Raw genomic sequence first — 8,869 nt, 5'->3', positions numbered from 1 at the left:
ATGCTCTTTAATATCTATATGAAGCCGCTGGGCGAGGTCATTAGGAGATTTGGAGTGCGTTTCCAGCAATATGCTGATGATACGCAGCTCTACTTCTCCTTTTCATCTTCTTCAGGTGAGGCTCTTAATGTACTAAACCACTGCCTGGCCGCGATAATGGACTGGATGAGAGCTAATAAACTGAGACTCAATCCTGACAAGACTGAGATGCTGTTGGTGGGGGGGCTCTCTGCCCAGATGGTTGATGTCCGACCTGCCCTAGATGGGGTTAAACTCCCCCTAAAGGAGCAGGTCCGTAGTTTGGGGGTCTTATTAGATCCGCTCCTGTCACTGGAGGCTCAAGTAGCCTCGGTGGCACGGAATGCGTTCTACCAGCTTCGGCTGGTAGCCCAACTACGACCCTATCTGGATAGGGAGAACCTTGCCACAGTTATCCATGCTCTGGTAACCTCTAGATTGGACTACTGTAATGCACTCTACGTAGGGTTACCTCTGAAGACGGTTCGGAAACTTCAGCTGGTGCAGAATGCTGCGGCCAGAGTTCTTACTGGGACAAAAAAAATTGATCATATAACACCTGTCCTGGCCCAGCTGCACTGGCTACCAATATGTTTCCGGGCCAGATTCAAAGTGTTGGTTCTTACCTATAAAGCCCTTAACGGCATCGGACCGCAATACCTGGCGGAACGCCTCTCCCGCTATGTACCTACCCGGTCGCTGCGCTCGACGTCGAAGGCCCTTCTCCGTGTCCCAACGCATAGGGAGGCATGGAGAACGATAACTAGAGCTAGGGCCTTCTCAGTGGTGGCCCCCGAACTATGGAACGCCCTCCCTGATGAGATACGCCTGGCGCCTTCTTTGTTATCTTTTCGGCGCCAGGTAAAGACCTACCTCTTCGCCCAGGCATTTAAAAAATTTTAAAATTTGAATTTAAAATTGAAAATTTTTAATTATGTTTTATTGTGTACTGTATTTACATCCACTTGTATTTTAACCTGTTTTATTATGCTGTACACCGCCCTGGGAGCTTATTGCTATAGGGCGGTCTAAAAATGTAATAAAATAAATAAATAAATAAATTTACATTTTTATGAGCCTGAATCTCAGGTCTTAATAGGCCTACAAGCCCATACTTAACTTCTTATGATTATAAAACATATACCTTCCCAATATTTATGATTATATATGTATGGATATATAGAATTCCCCATTATTTAAATGTAAAATACATAAATAAATTTCAGAGTCACTGTGGCCCTTGGGTCTCTTTCCTTTTTTAAGAACAAAGGAATCTGCTTTATACTGACTCAGGCCATTTGGTACCATCTAAGTTAGTACTGATGGTATGGACTAGCATTGACTCTTCAGGATTCCAGGCAATAGTCTTTTCCAGAAATTGAATTTTGGACCTTTGCATGCAAAGCATGTGCCCTCCCACAGAACTATAGCCCTCCCCCTGTTTAAAAATATATTTTAAAATTGTTCTTTTGAATTCACTAATGGATGCACATCATACCTAGGGCAGATCCACACCATGCATTTAAAGCATATTCAACATACATTTGAAGCACATGAATCCCATCACAGAATCATGGGAACTGTAGTTTGTTAAGGGTGATGGGGACTATAACTGTGAGGGGGAAACTACAATTCCCAGGATCCTTTGGGGAAGTCATGTGCTTTAAATACAAGCTGGATGTGCTTTAAATGTATCATGTGGATCTACATTACTTCATAAACTTTCCCTGCATATAAATCATTTTAATTTTTAAAATGGAAATCATCTACAAAGTTTACTTGCTGACCATGGGCTACTCACCATCTCACAGCCTAATCTGCCCCCAGGTGAAAACAACAGAGGGGGACCATGACCACCCCAAGGAAGAAGGGCACACTTAAAATGTAGAGGAAATAATAATGTGCAACCATAGTGTGAAATCAGATACATATTGAGACATAGTATGAAGAAATATTTATATAATAATGAATGTCAAAAATGTTTGTTATTTACACAACTTTTAAAGATATTTATAGTGCAACCCACCTACGGCCATACTATCCTGAACAAGCCCGATCTTATCTGATCTCGGAAGCTATGTAGGGTCAGGCCTGGTTAGTACTTGGATGGGAGACTGCCTGGGAATACCAGGTGCCATAGGCTTAGAGGAAGGCAATGGTAAACCACCTCTGAATGCCTCTTACCATGAAAATCCTATGAATACATCCAAAAGATTCATAGGGTCACCATAAGTCATAATCAGCTTGAAGGCATATAACAACATAGTGTAATCCTATGCATGTTTACTCAGAAGCAAGTCCCAATGTATTCAGTGGGGTTTACTCAAACAGGAAAGCGTGCAGAGACTACATACTCAAGTGATAAGGAACTTCACTCACCAAACCCAAAATTCAGAATAATGCCACTTTAAGCTGTTTTGCAACTGTTTCATACTTGTTTTATGGTTATTGGATTTTAAATGGCTTTATTTCTTGTTGTAAGCTGCCTTGGTTTCCAACCCTACCTCACAGGGTTGTTGGAAAAATTCCATAGGCACACACACTGGAGATGTAAAAATACATACACCCCATATAACAGTTTATTGTCAAAACCAGTTTGCCATTGCAGAACATTTTTTTATTTAAGAAAACAATCAGTATTAGTTTCCTACCAAATAAAAGCAGTGACACCTAAGTAAGCCCTGCCTAATTGCTTAAAAGAAAGGAATTATTGGAGGGGGAGAGAAATATTTTCAACACAATCCTTTGCTATGTTCACTCAAAAGTTCTACTGATTTACAGCACAATCCAAACCATAGGCTGCTGAGTCTCACTGTCTGGTGTTTTTTCCAGAAAGACAGAAGTAGAGAAATGACACCTAAGGGTTAAACTGTGCTAAAGGCTGCCAAGGCCGTCTCGAAGCAGATGTGGTTGGCAAGGGCAGCGAAAAGAGATACAAACCTTGGAAACTGAAAGCACAGTGTGGGGGAAGTATTTTGTGAAGGAAGGAGATTGTTAGGAAAAGCGAAGGAGAGCAATTCATGTCTGTTTACCTATTGTCAGTAAAGACTCTTAACTTTAACTACCTGTGTCTCCGTGGCTATCTTTCGGCTGGACTGTCTACGCTTGGGTACAACCAGGCGAAAGGGGTAAACATCTGGGCCGCACCGCATCACTACACCAAAGGGGTTATGGGCCCAGCCTACGGCCCAGTTCCTCCAGACTAGCCAGCCAGGAGCCCAGAGTAGAAGCGCAGAAAGCAGAACAGATGGAGAAGCAAGCAAGCCAGAAGCTTGGGAGAAGCTGTGAAGTGGCAGAGTGCTTGAGTGTAATTGGAGAAGTGTGCTGCAGAGAGACGGCAGTTTCACTTTCAGCCGGGATGCCTCTGGAAAGGCTCACTGATCGTAATTATTCCAGTTGGAGGCTGAGGATGCAAGCTTTCCTAACAAAAGAAGACTTATGGCAGGTGATTGAAGCCGACCCCCCCCGGAGCTCCACAGCCAGAGTGGATACGCATGGATGATAAGGCAAGAGCGTTTATTATATTGGCTTTAAGTGACTCTCAGTTGTTATATGTGAAGGAAAAGCCAACAGCTAAACTCATGTCGACTGCTTTGAATGGGATCCATGTGAGACAGACAGCAAGTAGCAAGATTTACCTGGCGAGAAAGCTTTATCAGATGAAGCTGGCTGAGAACGCGACCATGTCTGAGCATTTAATGGAATTTGAGAGACTATTTGCTGAGCTACAGGAGAGAAACGTGGAGCATACACAGCTACAGAAAGTCTATATAATATTGTCATCGTTGGATGTGTCGTGGGACCCATTAGTCAGTTCGTTAGAAGCGATGGATGACACGGGTTTGACAGTGAATTATGTCGCGGGCAAGATTCTTCAGGAATGGGAAAGAAGGAGAGAAGCCGGACGGGAGAAAGCGGAGAAATGTGAAAGCAGGAAGACAAACTTCAAAGAGACTGAAGCAAGATCATTTGGACTTAAAGCTTGTTATGTTTGTGGCTCGAAATCACATCTGCAAAGAGACTGTGCAATGAAGCAGAGAGGACGGGACTGGAAGTCAAGCGTGCAGATGGTGAGTGCTGGAACTCGTAAACTGAATGACTGTGAGAGTAAAGACAGTACTTTATGGATAGTCGATTCGGGAGCTACACACAGTTTAGTCAAAGACTTAAACTTGTTTAAAACTTCACTTCCCACAACAGAAGTCGTTGTTTTGGCAGATGGAACAAAGAGGGAAGTGCTGGGCAAAGGTACAGTGAAATTAAGTATGTTAAACACAATCATGACAGATATATTGTATGTGCCAGGTTTGGAATGTAACATAATGTCTGTAAAGAAACTCAATGCGATGGGATATGATGTAATATTCAAACAAGGGAAGTGTGAGATCATGAAAGGAGACAAGATTTGTATGACAGGGTTTATGAGACATTCACTGTTTTACATTCAATTTAAACATGCAGGTTGTGCAGCAATGAGTGCTAACAGAAAGCCTCATGAGAGCTGTGTTCATTTATGGTACAGAAAACTGGGACATGCTAGTTATGGCACCATAATGAAAACCCCAAGTAACAGTGTGGATGTGACACTGAAGGAGTGTGACCAGTACATAGATTGTGAAGTGTGTAAGCAGACAAAAGCCACAGTAGCACCTATTTGCAAAAAGGCAGAAAGCAACACAAACGCACCATATCAGTTGGTTCATGTGGATTTAGCTGGACCGTTTACATGTTCACAAGGAGGTGCTAAGTACTTTATGGTGATAGTGGATGATTACACTAGATACTGCACTGTTTATCTGCTTAAGGGTAAAAATGAAGCAGAAGGGAAACTGAAACAGTTTATCAAGAAGGTTGAAACGCAACATGGAGTTACAATACAAAGCATACGTTCTGATCAAGGGGGTGAGTTCACAAGCAAATCATTAGAGCAATACTTGACAAAGAAGGGTATAGAGCAAAACTTTACTGCACCATTTTCGCCATTTCAGAACGGGATTGCAGAATGAAAAAATAGGTCATTGCAGGAAGCAACAAGAGCTATGTTAAGAGATTCTGAACTAACGAATGCATTTTGGGGCGAATGTATGATGTACGCTACTTACATTCAGAACAGACTGTTTCACAGTACCACGAACATGTCAACATATGAAAAACTAACAGGAAAGAAGCCGAGGCTTCAGCACATAGCGAGATTTGGGGCCAGGTGCTGGGTGCACATACCCAAAAGCAAAAGACACGGGAAACTAGCCCAAAGAGCACAAAAAGGGAATGTTTTGGGTTTCCAGAATGCTTACTACAGAGTGTGGGTACCGAGTCAACACAAGGTGGTATTGAGTAGAAGCATTAAAGTACAGGAGCAGAATTGGGATCAAAACACATATGTTGATCTAGGGAATTCACACACAGCGTCCACTGAACATGAGGTAGAGCAGGAGATCAAAGAAAAAGAAGAAGAGGAACCTGTTACTGTAGTGGATGAGAGGGAAACAGAGGGAACTGTAACGTTAAGATGCTCGGAGAGAGCCAACTTGGGAAAACTGCCTGAGAGGTTTCAAATTGGCATGATTAAAATAAATGAAAACAGAGAAAGGTATGATGAAGACACACTGCATCTGGAATGTGTGAAGCCATAAACTGTATGTAATGTTTGTATTTCTGAGATGAAAAGAAATGTATGTAACAAATGTATATTGCATATTGAAAGACTGTCTTTATGGAAAAGGTGGGAACTGTAGGCTGCTGAGTCTCACTGTCTGGTGTTTTTTCCAGAAAGACAGAAGTAGAGAAATGACACCTAAGGGTTAAACTGTGCTAAAGGCTGCCAAGGCCGTCTTGAAGCAGATGTGGTTGGCAAGGGCAGCGAAAAGAGATATAAACCTTGGAAACCGAAAGCACAGTGTGGGGGAAGTATTTTGTGAAGGAAGGAGATTGTTAGGAAAAGTGAAGGAGAGCAATTCATGTCTGTTTACCTATTGTCAGTAAAGACTCTTAACTTTAACTACCTGTGTCTCCGTGGCTATCTTTCGGCTGGACTGTCTACGCTTGGGTACAACCAGGCGAAAGGGGTAAACATCTGGGCCGCACTGCATCACTACACCAAAGTCTACTTCAAAGTAAGTTCTACTGAATTCAATGAGATTTACTTCCACATATGTGGGATTAGCATTGCAGCCCAGAAAAGTGAGCATAGGATTAAAGCTTCATACTGGGAAAGTTTTCAAAACAGGCTGCGAATTAGATCAATAAACTGTCCTCTTCAACAGCCCAGGAAAATTTAAACTTGTTTGACTCCTATAATGAGAAAAGTTTAACACCTTGTAATGGCATCATAAGCTGCAACATGTACACTTTTTTAAATTTCTGTACAAAAACTAGACAGAGAAAATGTATAGTATGCTTTTTTTCAAGTAATTAAAAAGTCTGCATATATACTTTTATTATAATCATAACTAAAATTGTTTACTGTGTATGACTACCAAGATCCTGCTGTGATCTTCTCTTGCACAAAGAAAGTACTCTTGATGCTGCTGAAAGTTATAAATTTACTGAATTTCTGAGGCTCAGACAAGTGGGGAAAGGAACCTTTCAGAACTTGCAATGGGTTTCAGCTATTGCCTAGAGGTCATCAAATCCCTTGTCAATCACAAACCTGACTTCACTTATTGGCTGAAAACCTGAAAGGGTGGCAATTAGAGCAGCCGGTACTAACAGAATTTGCAGAGGGGAGCAGCTGACATTTTGGTGTATATTTCTTGAACTAGACCATCTAGAAACTTTTTTTTAAAATGAAAGCTAAGAGTACAGAGATTGGGGTGATTCACCCAGAGATCCATAGAGGACCCTCCAAAACCAGAGTCTCTGGGCAAAAATCAGAGATCTCGTAATCCTACTTTATTGACTTGTGCTTCTGTACAGTTCTTTGTGCAGGAGGAGTCCAATGTTTTGGAGACCAAACTTGAACTTGTATAGTCAGCAAATATCACTGGGTGGCTGATTAGGATGACTTGTCTATGTGGCCTTTGGTGTTTGAGGCTTTTTGGTGCCAAGACCACAGGTGGCACATTTTTTTTTTCTGGATGCAGGCAAATTATACAGCCATGGGAGTGGCTGAATGCTATAGTCAGCATGGATTTTTCACATTCCACAATGTTAAATTGAAAATACCCCCATGCCATTCTGATGCTTCCCATAAGCTCATTAAAAAAAAAAACTAGCAAAATTTGAGTCCAGAACTCAGAAACGCTTGCTTAACAACCCTCTAAATTTTCATGGTGATACACAAAACACTCAGAGAAAATAGAGAGTTCGAAGTGTAAAAGAAGAGTGAGAAAAACCAGATGCCTTTTGGACTTTTTTTTGTCAGAGTTCTCATAACTTGTTGAAATTAATTAAAAATCAGTCATGTTCACAGAGTACCTGTAATTCTATTACTGACTTTGCCCGTACTCTGACCTTCATCTTCTATAGTTGAAAAGTTTTAAAAAATGCATGCTGATTTTTAATTAATTTAAGAAATTTAGCATTGAACTCAATGATAAGGCCGGGCATGCTTAGTTAAAAACCAACTGTAAGTGTTCTGAAAGACTCACAGCTGCTGGGCTTGCCTAATCAGGGGGCCACACCCACACAAGACTTTGATTTCATGTGAGATAGTCATCGCTTTCCTCAAAGAATCCTGGGAATGGTAGTTTGTGAAGGGTGCTGAGAACAGACTCCTATTCCCCTGACAGAGCTCCAGTGGCCAGAGTGGTTTAACAGTCAGCTGCTCTGATTGAAGCTCTGTGAGGGGAAAAGGGCATCTCCCAGCCATTCTCAGCACCCTTCACTAACTACATTTTCCAGGATCTTTGGGGAGAAGCCATGACTGTCTAAAGTGAAATAAAGATCTGGTGTGGATGTGGCCAGGGACAGCTTTGGTTTAAATTTGGGTGGGAGGCTACATGTGCCTGCTGTAGAATAAAAAGGTGGGGGAAACCCTGAAAAGATACTGTTCACAATGTTTTCCTTTTGGAAAAGAAAGGGGCTTCCCCTCTGCCCAGTGACCACTCATCTAATCTCCTCCTTTCCCCCTCTGCCTTACTGCTGTCCCTCTCCCCTGTCTGCCCCTCCCACAGATCAGTTTCACCTATGCTAAGAATGATGGGAGAGGAGTAATTCCCACTGAACTCAAAAAGCATGCAAATGCTCAATCCTGCCCTCCCCTCCTCTTCCCTCCTCTTCCTTCTTGCCCCTTCCCCCCCTGCCTTCACCTCTCCCTTCCCCTCCTCCATCCCCATACAATCCCCTCCTCCCCCTATACCTATATGCATCATATGCTCTGAGGCACATGTTACCAAATTCTTCCAAGCTACACAGGAAGTGGATTGGACTGTGAAAGACCAACCCAAATTGTGTTTGCATTTTTACAAATTTGTAGGGTATCACAATATCTCAGAGAGGAGGTCAGATCTCCTGCTCCCCTGGTTCATTCACTATAGCTGCCCAATTTCTCTGCTTTTTAAAGTTTGATAGACATATCTGTTGGCTATAGGTACACTCTTAAACTGCAAGGGTTTTTGCCTATTAGTGAATATAGCTTCATTTGCATGCCACTTTAAAGCATAGTAACAAACTATGGTTTAATGTGCACACATAAGATGAATCTTCTGAAATCATGGGTGCTTCGTTCTATCCCCTCCTGCTGCACCCCAGGGAAACAAGTCATGAACTGACTTAGTATTATGCCTGAACCCTGGCTTGTGGTTCCCTCCTATCCCCCCCCCCAACAAACCATGAGCAGTAAGCCAAAAATAAATCTTGGGTACTGCTCATGGTTTGTTTGGAGAAAAACAAGCTATAAACCCAGGTTCAT

General features: G+C 42.2%; 1 pseudogene; it reads left to right on the top strand.

The window, feature by feature from the left end:
* Window positions 1–2,042: 2,042 nt before the first annotated feature.
* Window positions 2,043–2,161, top strand: LOC133375773 (5S ribosomal RNA; annotated as a pseudogene).
* Window positions 2,162–8,869: the final 6,708 nt, after the last annotated feature.

This window comes from Rhineura floridana, chromosome 1 (assembly GCF_030035675.1).
Source record: "Rhineura floridana isolate rRhiFlo1 chromosome 1, rRhiFlo1.hap2, whole genome shotgun sequence".
Lineage (NCBI taxonomy): Eukaryota > Metazoa > Chordata > Lepidosauria > Squamata > Rhineuridae > Rhineura > Rhineura floridana.
The sequence above is the reverse complement of the archived record's forward strand: the minus strand, read 5'-3'. Positions and strand labels throughout refer to the sequence as shown.